A 15442-nucleotide genomic window follows, 5' to 3' on the forward strand; every position below is an offset into this window, starting at 1 on the left:
GTAACAAAGAAATGCTTTATTGCAACTTCATCAATAATTCAAATGCAACTTAAAAGAAACTAGGGCAGCACAAGGAAAAAAAGCACACTTGTTCCATAATTGAGTCGATTAAATAGTATTGAGTCCCATTGTCATATTCATATTGATGAAACAACTTTTATAACTGCAAAGACTCTAATAAGAAATAAGACCTCAGAATTATGAGACAATGTCATACACATTTCTGTATTTTTTTTTCTATTGTAAAATACGAATAGCAAAAGCAAGCTTTTCCTTGTGTGTGATAATGAAGGAAAAGCTTTTGAAAGGTGCTCTTATTGGGATTTTAGTAGTTTTCAAGGCTGTGCAGTAATAGCCCAAGCTATTTTGGAACTGTGCATACATTAGTGTTCTTGTGCAGCATGATACAATAATGTGTGAAAAAGTATACGATCGCACCTTGTTTAAATTTGCAGTTTTTGTGCATAATCCCACAGTAAGCTCTTGTCAGGTTTTGACTGCACAGGGGAGAAGAAAGTTTAGAGCAGCCTACAGATTGGGGTTGGGTGTAAATACCCAACTATGAAAATAAGAAATTTTAAAAATTACCTTTTTTTGAGAGATCAAAAGAGTTCAGTTTATATGATCTGATATGTATAAATCAACCTATGGTGAGTTTCACCCATGGAAGCTTCAGAATATGCATAAATAACCTTCCGAATGAAGATGTATATCTGCTTTATTTTGTATTTGCAGAGTGTGAGTGAAAAGTACAGAGTGTGATTTTTAAAGACAATGATCACATTATAATTTATGCATTCATATTAATGTTGTTTTTCAAAATTGTCACCCAGAGAAGCAGAACCCTGATTCCATTGATGCCCTTGTTCAAAACATTTTGGAAAACTTCCTCTCCGAATTGTCTTTTGAATCATTTGCAAGCCTGACTAAAAACATCCATCTCATTACTTTCTATTCGCATTTTATACCAAGATTCATCATGCTTTTTTTTATTCACCAGAGTTGGCTATAAATGTCTCTGTGAAATGATGAAAATGGCTAAAATTGACTTTCAAATTATGAAATTTGTCACCATTGAGGATATTTAGAAATGTGTATGCATGTGTGTGGTACAGACTTAGAAAGCAGTTTCTAAAGGAGGGAGAAATACTTTGAATAATGGCTGAACTTTAGAGTGAGTAAGTGGCCTTCTCAGGTGACCATTGTGAAGGGGAAGCACGTTTGGATAACATGGTATGTTTGTTTAAAAACCAGTCACATTACTTTTTAATGACCCTGTATATTAGTTTTCACAATATATACAAAGAAAAATGCAAATATGCCTTTTGGAATGCAAGGCCAAAATATCTTACACAATTAGTAGCATATTTTATTAGTAAAACAAAGAATTAAGCAACTACAAAGTTAATCCTGTGTTGGCAGATTCTTCAGATATTGTTCTATCCATGAGAATGTCTCTGTATAGTTTTATTTAAATACTGTCCTTTACTGTCTGATCCTTAAATATGTGTATTTCCATTAGTGTCTTACGTAATTCATACTTATTTTCATGTCATTTGAATGTACTAGTTGGTAGCATGTGAAATTTTCATTTCAGTTGACCTCTTCCTAGTAAGTAATTGACCCAGTTTTCAGAACTATTAGTGCTGTTTTCTTAACCATCAGTAAAAAACCCAAATAGTCACATGTACTTAAAATGTAAAATAATTGGAATGACTTCTAAGTATTTTCTTAGTTTAAAAGAAACCTGTGATCATTCAGGACAGCTCACACACAGTGTGTGTGTTAAATGACTTATGAATAAAATGAAAATGAATTAGTAATGTACAGATCCAAAATGACCTCTAGTTTGAACATCATTATCGTGTTCTTTTTTTCAATGGGTAGGAAATGAAAGAAGCAATCACTGGAGAGACTCAGTTGAGTAGTTTTTATTTTCTGAGTATTAGATTTGGTATTGGTATTAGAAGGAGAGCAAACAGCTCAAATATAATTTTGCCGTGGTCTATTTTTGTTACCATGAAAGGTAAGTGAAGATTAGATGCCCAAAGATCACAGAGAGTTTAGGACAGCTTTCTGAGGCTGGGCAGGACTGTTGTTGGTGAGTAAAGTTTAATTGGAACACAGCCATGCTCATCCATTTACATATTAACCATGACTACTTTCATATTGTAAGAGCAGAGTTGAATAGTTGTGGCAGATAGTATACAGCCGATAATACTAAAATATTTACCCTGTGGTCCTTTAAGAAAAAAATAGTGGACCTGTAAAATCAAGGACCACTAGTTGTACCTGACTTGCCCATCTTTACGAAAACTCCAAAGCATTTAGAGAGCCTGTTTGGAAATTAGAGGCAGCAGCCACAGCATATTTGGAAAATGGCTATGATCCATTTGTCAGAAGGTATAAAATGATGCAAGGTTTAAGAGAAACTCAAAGCAAGAGTGGACCCTATAGCAGGTCTGGTCTTGGAGTTAGTGCAAACAGTTCTGCCCCTTAGGTCATAAGGCTCAGCAGAAGCCCAAAGTCCAGCTTTGGATGTCACTTGGTAGCTCTTTGAAAATGAACAGATTTAAGTAGAAGCAACCTAGATGTCCATCAGCAGATGAATGGATAAAGAAGTTGTGGTATATCTACACAATGAAATATTACTCAGTCATAAAAAGGAACACATTTGAGTCAGTTCTGATGAGGTAGATGAACCTAGAACCTATTATAGAGTGAAGTGAGTCAGAAAGAGAAAGAGAAATATTGTATTCTAACACATATATATAGAATCTGGAAAAATGGCACTGAAGAGTGTATTTACAGGACAGCAGTGGAGAAACAGACATAGAGAATAGACTTATGGACATGGGGAGAGGGGAGGAGAGGCTGAGATGTATGGAAAGAGTTAGATGGAAACTTACATTACCATATGTAAACTAGACAGCCAACGGGAATTTGCTGTATGGCTCAGGAAACTCAAACAGGGGCTCTGTATCAACCTAGAGGGGTGGGATAGAGAGGGAGATGGGAGGGAGGTTCAAAAGGGAGGGAGTATATGTATACCTATGGCCTCATGCGAAGAGTTGACTCACTGGAAAAGACTCTGATGCTGGGAGGGATTGGGGGCAGGAGAAGGGGACGACAGAGAATGAGATGGCTGGATGGAATCACCAACTCGATGGACATGAGTTTGAGTGAACTCCAGGAGTTGGTGATGGACAGGGAGGCCTGGCGTGCTGTGGTTCATGCGGTCTCAAAGAGTTGGACATGACTGAGCAACTGAACTGAACTGAACTGATGGCTGATTCATGTTGAGGTTTGACAGAAAACAGCAAAATTCTGTAAAGCAATTATCCTTCAATAAAAAAATAAAAAGACTCGTGTTTGAATATGAAGATCTGGTATATACTTTTGCACCACTTTTCAGTATAGCCAACACACCCTTCAGAGACAGTAAAAACTTCTAGTTTAACATGGTATGCAATTTGTATTATAGTGATTCTTTTATCCTGGTTAACTATGTCCATGTTTCTTTTTTTCTGGTTTTGTGATCCTGAATGGGTTTTCTTTTGCTGAATGCCTTTATCTTTGACTGTTCTAAAAATGTTAAAGTCCACAGTTTATGCAGGAATCGTTCCAGACTAATAGCTACTTCCTTCATATTAAACACCTTAGTTAGTTTGCATTAATGAAACTGTGTACTGCTTTGTTCCTTTTTCCAACAGGGGGAGCAGTTTTGGGGACTGAATCAAGCTTAACATGTGCTGTACCTTTAGTTCTTTGGAAACTTTATTTTACCTATTAACTGTCATGGATTTTTGACAACAAATGTCATATTGGAAATTCCATTGAAGGAAAGTATAACATTGTGATAATGTTTACTCACAATGTAATTATTCATTGACAATTTCTAAAATCTGTAATAAATTAGAAAATAAAACCCCAGCAACTTTTTTGTTCGTCATTAAGAAAAGTAGATTCAGAGAGCTTATATTATAAATGTATCATGGTACTGCTTACCAAAAGTTAGGAGTTTTATTCTTGTAGGAGTTAGGCTATTAAGTAATGTTTATATAATCCTGATAAACATTTCTCCATGACTGAATTTTGAGTGGAAAATTTTCTTTCCTAAAAGGCTCTAAGTGAAAAAAAAAACCTGTCCTCTGACTGTGTATTGTGTGTGTATGTCTCTGTGTGTGTATAGTGTGGGTATAGTGTGTGTGTGTGTGTGTGTGTATTTAGATCCATCTTAATACCAACTAATGCCAACATCTGGCAGAGAGATGGAGAGATCTGGGAATTTGTTGCTTGAAACCCTGGGACAAAGTGTTCTGCTCTGACCAGCAAACATAGTTGTGGACTTGAACTGGAATCTTCAGGGGCAGAAACGTCTTAAGTGTCTGGAAAATTGGCCTGTTGAGTCACCATGAAGGCACTAAAACAAAACTAATTTTAAGCAGGTCAAAGTTCAGTGATTCCCTCTGGAATTCAAACTTTTAAAAAGAGTCTCATGTTTAAGTGAAAAGGGTCAAAGTTGATGCACTGTTACAATGTTTTGAATGCTTTCCCTTAAGAACAGCCACCCAGGCTGGGATTAGCATGAGGAACTGCAAGGCTGGCACTTCAGCGTCTGGGTTAAAAATATTTTAAAGCAGTAAATGCAGTCAGTACAGAGAGATCCCTGGGAGCCTTTCTATTCAAAAATGTGTGAGCTCAGGGCAGCGACTGCAATGTAATTTAGGGCAGTGTATGCTTCATAGCTTTGGAGAATATTGCTTCCCGCTAATGTTCCATCGGAGGATGGTAGGATAGTAGTAATTTTAGAAGGTGGTATTCCTGTTTGTCTTACATCAAAAACTTCAGAATAAATAAAAGGACAAATCAACTGAAAAAGAAATGTAACTATGGAAAAGTACCAATGAATCTAAATCTGAACTGAACAGATACAAAATCAGCATGGGTGTAGGAATATTTTTAAGGCGGAAGCTACGGCCAAAGCGACTTCCCAGGGAATGAACTGCACAGGTATGTACGATGTGTGGTAAATAGCCTGCAGAAACTTTGAAGAAAGTGCCTCATCGACAGTGAGGTCCTTGAACTATGACCAGATGTACTGCTGTTGAATATTTGAATTGAGGAATTATTTTAGAAAATGGAAGCATAGGAGATTTAATTTCGGTAACTGGCTCAGATGATATGTAGATATCTGAGGATGCCAAGGAATTAGCTAGTCAGAATTCCCTGAATCAGACTGTACTGGGATCATATGGTGCCCTTACCCTGAAGTGTGTGATTCCAGCACTTTTGATGTTACCATGTTATGCACTGCAGCTAAACGCAATTGACTAGGTATTTTCTCAGTCTGAAGATCTTGTTGCTGACTCCGATGAGACCTAAACAGCATTCTTAGACATTAAAAAGAGCCTGTCATTTTATGGGTTGTGTCTAGGAAAAGAGAGAGGAACATTTACTCTGCCTTCAAATTTAGAGACTCAGCTAAAAACTGCAACTATGAAATTTGGCTGGGATCCATTGTCTCCTCAACTTCCTATAAAACTTTGGTTGTTCTTATTAGCTGTTTTCTTTTTCCATGAAACCAGTTGCAGAATATTTCTGTTACTCTTCATCATAAACCTGTGATACTCCCTTTGAAAAAGCTTTACTTGTTTAGTTATTTATTCAGTAAATACCGGTTATCCCAATTTGAGGAATTACATTTTGCATTGCTTTGACTGTCTCAAGAGATATGAACTCAGTCATGTCTGTTTATTTTAATGAGATAAGGCAGTCTCACGTGATAATTTTTATCAAAACATAGAATAAAAATGCATGAGGAGGAAGGAAAATCCAAGTTATTGTATGATATGATGACTCTGTTGTAGTTTTTAATTGGAAAGTAAGCTGAGCTGAGCTGAAAGATGAGAGGATGTTTTGCATGATTCTTTGTGTTTCTTTCACTAATCAAGGTTGATAGAAAGTGGTCTTTGATTTGGATCTTTGGATTCAGTTATATTTATAATTATTAACATGATAAATGCTGCTTGTTTTAATGTAGTGATACAGAAGGAAGAATGAGAGAATCAAATATTGCAGAGGTTAAATAGGAAAAGTAAAATGATTTAATATAGGAGTAGTTTTAGGCTAAGTTCTTAGATTTCTTTGAATCTTAATTATGGACCAGCAATTTAAATTTTTGAGCAGGGAATTTCCAAAACAAAACAGACTCATGGATTTAGAGAGTGAATTTATGGTTGCTAGTGGGGAAAAATTGGCGGAGGAGATAGGGAGTTTGGGATGGACATGAAGACACTGCTGCATTTAAAATGGGTAACCAACAAGTTCCTACTATATAGCACAGGAACTCTGCTCAATGTTATATGGCAGCCTGGATGGGAGGTGAGTTTGGAGGAGAATAGATACATGTATTAATAATATATATGGCTGAATCCCTTTTCTGTCCACCTGAAACTATCATGACATTGTTAATCGGCTATACTCTAATATAAAATAAAAAGTTTAAAAAAAGACAAAAAACTATATGAAGAAATACAGAAACCTCAGTATATTCAATATTCTAATTTATTATTTCAATAGGACTAGTTAACAGTTTTATCACAAATGACCTTTTAAAAAATAGTGTTGCTCTGAACCTTTGCCCCTCTACGTGTCTTTGCAAGGAGAACTTTGGAAAAGAAGAGTCTTAAATCTGCCTGATAGTAAACTCTCGTGACCATTCTCATTTTCCTACATCTCCAGGCTCTGTCAGCTGTTAAACTTGTGCCAGCAGACCGCTGGCTCGACACGCTGTGCTGATCCTTTTGTTTAACTGGCATTGCTCTCAGCTTCCCCACTTAAACCAGCTATCACAATCCTCTAGGTCAACCAGATAGTTTGCCTCATCGCAAGCTCACCTGAACCATCTTCTGAGGTAGGGCCTGTGATTTCATGACAAATCGTCACCTCAGTGGGGAGCTGCCGGGCTCACCTCTATCTTCCAAGGGTTAACAGTAACCTATAATAATAATTTGGTGACACAAAACGCTTCTTTTTATGCATTACCTATTTCCAGAGGCCTAATTTAGGTTTGTATCAAAATGGATATCACAAACAGTACAGGCTTCCTGCTGAGAAGCAAAGTGCTACTGAGAGACTTTCTGTTTTCTTTTTGGTGGCAGCTGGGAGGGGTGAAGCAACACTGAGGGGTGGGGGTGGGGGAGGCAGGCAATTGTCAGTCGCTTATAGTGTCGCTGCCGGGACAAGCTGTGGTGGAGAATAGTTTTCAGAGGCAGAATAGCTTGATGGAATTGTTATATCAGGAACTGAACTCTGTTCTATTGCACTTGATAAGAGGCAGATTTCAGAGCAAGGAAAACAGCAGAAGTGGTTATAGCAGATATCTTATTTTTCTGTATGATTTTCATACTTCATGCTCTAGCAACAATGACAGTGCTTACCCAGGTGTAAATACAAACAATAACCCAGTGCCCAGAAAGTTTTAAACTTTTAAGTCTCTACTGAAAGTCTTAATTCCTCATCACAGGATCCCTGACTGGGCTAGAGGCAGCCTGATCAGAAAACCTTAGTGAATTTCAGCACATCCCATCATTCACCTTTTACCCTTGTCTTTAAATCGCCCAGTGTCTAACCCAAACATGCAGGGCTCCTCCATTGTCCTAGATCATCAAGCAAACAGAAATTTATCATCATAATTTTTCTTATTTAACTATACCCAGGAGTATTTGTACTTTAAATAGAAACTTAGGAAGGGCTGTTTTTCATAACTGTTCAGAGTCAGAATTTCTGGCTGTATTGGTAGTGAGAAATGGAAAAATACGGCAATGCTATCACTGAGAAGGGGTCTTTCTGGGAATCCTCAGTCCACAGAGGCAAAAAATTACCATTACAGCAAAGCCATGAGCTGATTTTAGCCCAAATATGGGATGGTAAATGACCTGAGTTTTAGAATTCAGTGATGGAGGTGTGGATGCATTAATAGGCTTTCAGCTCTGTGGCAGCTTCCTGCTTCAGCCTTGGCCTTGACCGTGCCTGGTCCTCCTACCTGGAAAACAGCTGGGAAAATGGCAGGCAGCTGGGCAAATTGTCAAGAACTCCATCCCAGAACTTTAACTCTGGCTCCCACTGCAACGTTTCCCCCTTGCGTGTTTTCTGAGAGTTCAGGGTTTTTCTTGGCCGGCTGCTTCCCCAAGTGACCAGCCCGCTCCTCTTTTCTGCGCGGTACCCTGGGGATGTGCTCTCAGAATGCCCGTTTCCCACCCGCCCCTGGGAGCACCACGAAAGAGCAGATGTCTGGCTTTGCCACGCCCACTACGAGGAGAGGCTTGGGTGGCCCGGCCTTTGGCGTATACCTAATTTGTGCATCCGAAGCACAGCTTGCTCGGCTCTGGATCTTGGCTCAGCGATCATGCCAATAGTGTTCCTATAGGTGTTCGTCTTGGGGTATACTCTTGTAGGGATAATCCATAGGTTTTCTTTTTGCAAGGACTCAGTTTTTAAGAGTATTTAGTGGGTATTTCAAAAAACATTAATTTTAAAAAGTGTGCTGTAAGAACATATTCATGGCATTCTTTTCGATTTCCTTGAAAAGCTGTGTAAAAACTAGATTTTGAAGGTGTTTCTACCATAAAGCCTGCTTTCAGACACATTCTGTCGTTTCCTTATTTAATGGACCATAATTCATTTTGTAAATGTTTACTCTTTCAAAGCAGGAAGACTTGCTACCGCCATGGTCTAAGAGTTTGGTCACTTCTTAGGGATGGCTCAGAGCTCCCTTGTAATAGCAGCTACCTGAAGAAACCCAGAGAAAAGAAATAACATCAAACCTTCAACTGCAGCTTTTGTCCCATTTAAATTGCAATGGGTAATTTTGAAAAACTGTAAGTGGGGTGATGATGTAAGATGGACTTTTAACTCTCTTTTCAAAGTTTCTTCCCATTTTTATGCTTCTTTCAAAACCTTTACCTAGAATGAGAGTGCATTTGTGTAGTTTAACGTCCTTTGTTTTCATGGCATTGTGTTTTTATAATGATTGGTGGGTAGAAATGTGCCAGGGCTTTGGGATCCGAGCCTCCTTTGGACCCCATAGGATGTCAATGGACTCATTAGGATTTAGCCAAGTTTTATGCATTATTCATAATATACATTCACAGCGTGTACACTAACGACCGTCTCCTGTGTCTGCTTAGTCAGAACCATTTGCATGCTGTATTATGGAACCATAATACAGAATGCATTTAGTCACATTTTCTGTATTATCCTTAATACATATTGTCCTCATATTCTGTTATGGGGAATGCGGTGAATGTGTTTAAACAATAGCATGCACTTGTGCATTATGATTCCATAAAAACAAATGTATAATAAAAGTCTTGATGGAAGTAATTATTGCATATGTGCAGTAATAGTTTTTAAAAAAGCCTGCATATTCTTTCTACTTTGCTTTTATTGTTTGATTATCTAGTTATTTGTTTTATGTTGTTTTATGCCTGCTGGACGAATGTCCTGAAATTTTTAATTTTGAAAATAACATACCTTCTTTATCCCTCTCATAGCTTCCCTCATTAGTTTCCCTAAATGAGTATTTAAAACTATAATATTTAAAAGAGACTCGATGATTAGGAAAAGCATGTTTCCTAGCTACCAATTAAAGATCTGTAGGGTGTTTGTTATAAAGAGCCTGTGTTCCATGTAGTGACAAGAACTGTTATGTATGTGAGAAATCAACGTCAACTGATTAACATCATCTTCCATTTCCAGGATAGAGAAGTTCTGAGTTCTAAAGTTAACATGACTCTCACTGATTTAAGAAATTGACGCTTTATCTTTTTATTTTGGACATCTTGCTTACAAAATGGAAATGACCACTGCTTACTTGCAATTGGGTATCAGATTCATTGTCTTTTTAAAAAATAGTAACTTGGATCAGAAAGAAAAAATCTAGAAATACACCTATGTGTTGCAGGTGAAGAAAACAAATTATTTAAAACTCTAAATGATAATTTGCTGAAAAGTTATGCTGTAATGGAAATTTTAGGTACAGAATATGGTGAAAGGATTCATTGAAATTATATCTTATGAGAGGGTTATTGGTGGTTTTTTAATACTCTGAAGTCATCTCATTTTCGTTAGTGACCAGTAAACTCATTTTAGAATATTCATTTTGAAAACCCTACAGTTCATTTAATGGCCTCCAAATCTAGCGCTTTTGCACATGACCACTTCTTATTAAACCCTTTATTGGAACAGATTTGGAGTTAGAAGCATATGGAATATGGTAGTCTTAGTGTGAAGAGTCTTTTTACTGAAAATGATACTTTTATCATTAATCTGTTTACTTTGCAGTCAGTCTTATGAAATTTATTTGTTCTGCTAAACATTATTGATGAATTTGTTTCAGATAAATGGTCTTGCAGAAAATTTGAAGTATCTCCGTTTGATAACATTGTAAACTACTCTTCTCTTGCTTTCTCTCTTCAGCAAGTTTGATATCATCCAGTTAAAATAGCCCTTTGAGTACTGTACATATTTTTTGGAAATCTAAGGGGAATTTAGACTTGATGCAAAATCTGATTAATAACTTATCTGCCTGTCTCAGTATATTATTGCATGCTTCTTCAGTGACTTTCACATAGTTGTTTGAGTCATGTCTGCATGTTGAAAAGACAGTAGAGTCCCATCTTCTGGTTTTAGACACAGTTCCAGATATGATGGGTTGATTCCAAGTAGCCAGACCCCAAGTAGGACAGAGAAGTATATGGTACTCACCAAAACCTAGATACTTTTTTCTCTGGTGTAATGTGAATTTTTCACAGAAATAATAGATTGAGTGTTAGAGAAGTAGATGAAAGAAGGTATACTTTCTCTCAAATGGATACTTTTCTGATATAGTGGAAAGAAAGGATCTCATTGGCTGCTGTTTTCAGTTCAGTCAGTTCAGATGCTCAGTCATGCCTGACTCTTTGCGACCGCATGGACTGCAGCATGCCAGGCTTCCCTGTCCATCTCTTGAGGCTTGATCAAACTCATGTCCATCGAGTCGGTGATGCCATTCAACCATCTTGTCCTCTGTCACCCTTTCTCCCCCTGCCTTCAATCTTTCCCAGCATCAGGGTCTTTTCTGATGAGTCACTTCTTCGCATCAGGTAGCCAAAGTATTGGAGCTTCAGGCTGCTGTTTTAATAAGCTATATTCCTTCTGCTTTTATTTGACATTTCCTCCTTACTTAACAAAGTTGATTGCTTTGTCCAACTTTTTACTGTCCACATAAATAATTGCTCTACATAAATAAGGTCCTCATGATAATTTTTAAAAGTGGATCAAGTGTTTTAGTTTTCTTTTGGCACTAGTGCCAGTGCATTGGCCCTCTGCCAATGCAGGAGACATAAGAGATTCAGGTTCGATCCCTGGGTCAGGAAGATACCCAGAAGGAGGAAATGACAATCTACTCCAGTATTCTTGCCTGGAAAATCCCATGGACAGAGGGGACTGGAGGGCTACAGTCTATGGGATTGCAAAGAGTTAGACGCAACTGAAGCAACTTAGCATAGTTGATTTGCAACGTTGTGCTATTTTCAGGTATTCAACAAAGTGGTTTAGTTTTATATACATATATATTTATTCCTTTTTCAGATTCTTTTCCCATAAAGGTTATTACAGAGTATTGTGTAGAGTTCCCTGTGTTATACAGTAAGTCCTTGTTGATTATGTTTATATCTAGTAGTGTGTATGCTGCTAAGTCGCTTCAGTCTTATCCGACTCTGTGCATCCCCATAGACGGCAGTCCACCAGGCTCCCCCGTCCCTGGGATTCTCCAGGCAACAACACTGGAGTGGGTTGCCATTTCCTTCTCCAGTGCATGAAGGTGAAAAGTGAAAGTGAAGTTGCTCAGTCCTGTCCGACTCTTTGCAACCCCATGGATTGCAGCCCACCAGGCTCCTCCATCCATGGGATTTTCCGGGCAAGAGTACTGGAGTGGGTTGCCATTGCCTTTTCCGAGTAGTGTGTATATTTAATCCTGATTTCCTCATTTATCCCTTTTCCTTCAACTTGTTAATTTAGATTTTTTCCAAATTTTTAGAAAGCTATTGATCCTTTCTATATATGGATTAAATGGAATGCCTGAAAATGTTTTGTTTATATCTTATTAAGATACATTTATAAATCATATGGCTAGAAACAAATTCAGTTTTAAAAAATAAAACTTTTTATATAAAGGAATGTTGAATCTAATTCAGTGTAGTCACTTTCAAGACTGTATATACTTCTTTCAGTGATTATGAAATTGTTCAGAATATTTCAGGAACGCCTCCTTGGGAAGTTGCCAGAGAGCCTGAGGCATCCTCTTTTGATAATCTCAGTGGGCAAATTTTCTAACTTTGAAGAAAGTCTTTATATTTCAGAATAGTTGAAAAATATATTTGAGCCAAGTCTGGCAAATAAAACAGGCAGGTAGTGAAAAGGGGAGTGGAAGTGGAGGGCAGCACAAATTGTGGAACTGAAGTAACCAGTCTGTTTTCTTGGGTCAGTCATAAATTGGAGGATTACAAAACAGGGCCTCTGAAGTCTTTTAAGCAATAATAGCAACTGGGAGATAAGTATACAGTTTCTTAAGCTTAGTTCTTTGAGAACCACACTTATTTGTCTGCAAAAGTTTAAAATATGGTTTAAAATAGATGTTACATTACTTTGTTACATGACTTTGAAGTTATACCTTACATAGTCACAATAGATTTCATGTCTTTTTGTGTTCTTCTGTTATAACTGACATGCAAAACTGTGTCCATTTTTAGATTGGTGTGCCTGTTCTTTCCAAATTATGAAAAATGCACAGTCTTTCAAAGCCATTAATTCTGAGCTCAGATAAATTTTCTAAACGGGAGAATACTTTGTATGTCTTTTTGGTGTTTCAGATTAATTTTTCCTTTAGTAATTTAGTATTACCATATTTTAGTATTTTAAATGTAGGTTTATTTTTTTCTGCTCAATTTTGGTCAGTGGTTTCTTTAAGTTTCATAATAATACAATTTATTTAAGGGAGTTTCTTTACTTGAGTCTACTTCTTGACTCTTCAAGACCAGTTCAGCTGCTTGTAGACTGGTGCAGTTGCTTGCAAACAGATCACTTCCATAGATAAACAGAAACATTCACAATTCATATATACACACACAGAGTTTCATAACTAACTTCCATAGTAATATATATAAAAAGACCATGATTTTGGAGATCTATTTAGTAACAGGGTAAATAGTCCAGATAATATGATTTTCATTTAGGGGTGGATCTTAGATACCTCAGGGCTTCCCCAATGGCTCAGTAGTAGCTAATCTGTCTGCAATGCAGGAGACACAGGAGACGTTGGTTTGATCCATGGATTGGGATGGAGGAGGGCATGGCAACCCATTACAGTTTTCTTGCCTGGAGGATCCCATGGACAGAGGAGCTTGGCTGGCTATAGTCCATGGGGTCACAAAGAGTCGGGCACAACTGAAGCAACTTAGAACAGCACAGCACACACTCAGATACCACGTGTCCACATTCCTTGTTTTGATACTCCTCGGAATGCTCCACTAAGGGAATCATGTTGGAAGGGTTGATACAAGCAAGAGCAGGTTTAGCAAAGAATGTTGGGGTAAGAGGAAATAGTTGAGTCATTTTATCTTATTGTAGATTATTTATAAACTCAGATTACTTAGAGAATTGCCATGTTCTTGAGGAGCGTTAAGAAAACAATTTTCATAGTGAGGTGACTAAAGGGGAATGTTAATTCATGTGTATACTAAAAATGAGATTTAGATTAGTTTGGATTAGGTATCAGTTTTTTATTTCAAGTTTTAATTAAGGTAGAATTGGTTTTATAAATATTTTCTGTTACCTCCGTATCCAGTGAAACTATAAATAACCAGTGATCTATAGATCACTCTTTAAAGTACCATGAAATCCTAGCAGTTTTAATGGGTGATTTTAATAGTTTTATCTTAGTATTTCTGAGCTCACTCTTTTTTTTTTTTTTTTGATCTTCACTTTTATCATTTATTTATGGCCACACAGCATGGCTTATGGTATCTTAGTTCCCTGACCAGGGATTGAACCCATGCCCTTGTCAGTGGAAGCACAGAGTCCAGTGGTTGACTTTATTACGGCCTCATTCTTTCAACTACTCCTTACAGTTGCATTTTGCCACCACAATCTCTAGTCCAGGGAAGAGAAAAGATTCTTTTAGCTACCTTAGGAAATGTGTTTTCTTTCTGCTTTTTTCTCTCTCCCTATGTCCTTCCTTTCTCCCCCCCCCCACTTTCTTTTTTGTGTTTGTGTGTGTTAATGTTAAATTCCCATTAGTTCTTATTGCATATTGGATATGAGTGGAAGAGGGCAATAAAAATTGGCTTTCTAGGAAAGTTCTATATATTATTTTTATAAGACTTACCCTAGTTCTTAATGGCTTAAATATATTTGTCTATTAGTCCCATAAGAAACCTTGCTTTTGTGTTGCTGCTTCAGAAATAACATAGCAGAGCAAGGAGCTAACCCACCATCCAGGTCTTCTGTACTCAGGCCATATAATTTCTCTGAATTTCTCTTTCCTCACCTGTAAAATTGGGTTTAACTTACAGGATTTTTGCAAGAATTAAATGAGTCAGTTTTATGAACTTTTTGGCATTTAGATGTTACTTGTTCATTCTTTGATTTGGTGCAATGCAGAGCAGCAAGTACTGCAGCTTGATTTGTAGTTATTTTTGTTGATGGTTTTATAGTCTTTTAAAAATATGTTTTATGCTTTTTGATGAAGTTCAAACTTTATCACTTTTCAACTAGAATGGTACTAGGCCTGCAAATTATAACCCCTGGAAATAAAATACAAGGTCTCTCTCTGGGGTTATGTTCATTTTGGCTATTCTACAGTTTGGAGTAAGGTTTCTGATGGTACCACTGAGTGTTGACAGTAACCTTTATACTTAAAACTCTCCTAAGATTCTACTTGTTGTTTCTTTTTCTTGAGTAATATAAATTCTGTTTCAGGTTTAGGGATGCTGTGTGTATTTGTGTTGATAGGTATGTGGTATGTAAATGGAGTATTTATATCTCATTACTTTGATAACATACTACAAAGGTTCAAGTAGTTGTGTTTAATATTTATTTTCAGAAATTTGCCACTGCAGACAAATTTATTTTAGACTGACTCTTCTGAGGAACAGTGAATTTAATTGTGGGGGGAAATCCCAACATAGTAAAGTAATGTGATATATTATCTGAGTTTATGGGAACCATTTGTAGTCTTTCTTTACTCAGGTTTTAAAAAAAATTCTCTCCATAGCCACTGCTTGCTTCTGTTTCCTATGTAGTATTAATAACTGGCTTGTACTAGTTAAGTTTTAATTCCAAGTGAAGCGATAGGGACAGATGCTTCTCCTGGGTGTTGGTTGTAACACCTCCATTTTGA

At 37.1% G+C, this 15442-nt stretch overlaps 1 protein-coding gene across 6 annotated transcripts in view; it reads left to right on the forward strand.

The window, feature by feature from the left end:
- SOX5 (SRY-box transcription factor 5) overlaps positions 1–15442 on the forward strand; it is a 1155320-nt gene that overhangs the window by 21962 nt on the left and 1117916 nt on the right. The window contains exon 1 of one of the 6 annotated variants that reach the window (XM_055394457.2): positions 3164–5013. The exons of the other annotated variants lie outside the window; for them this stretch is intronic. The gene's annotated coding sequence lies outside the window, so the exon portion shown is untranslated. Of the gene's footprint in view, positions 1–3163; positions 5014–15442 lie in introns of those variants that run through there. 6 annotated transcript variants of the gene reach the window in all.

Source organism: Moschus berezovskii, chromosome 6 (assembly GCF_049115385.1).
Source record: "Moschus berezovskii isolate FMDL1 chromosome 6, NW_MosBer_1.0, whole genome shotgun sequence".
NCBI lineage: Eukaryota > Metazoa > Chordata > Mammalia > Artiodactyla > Moschidae > Moschus > Moschus berezovskii.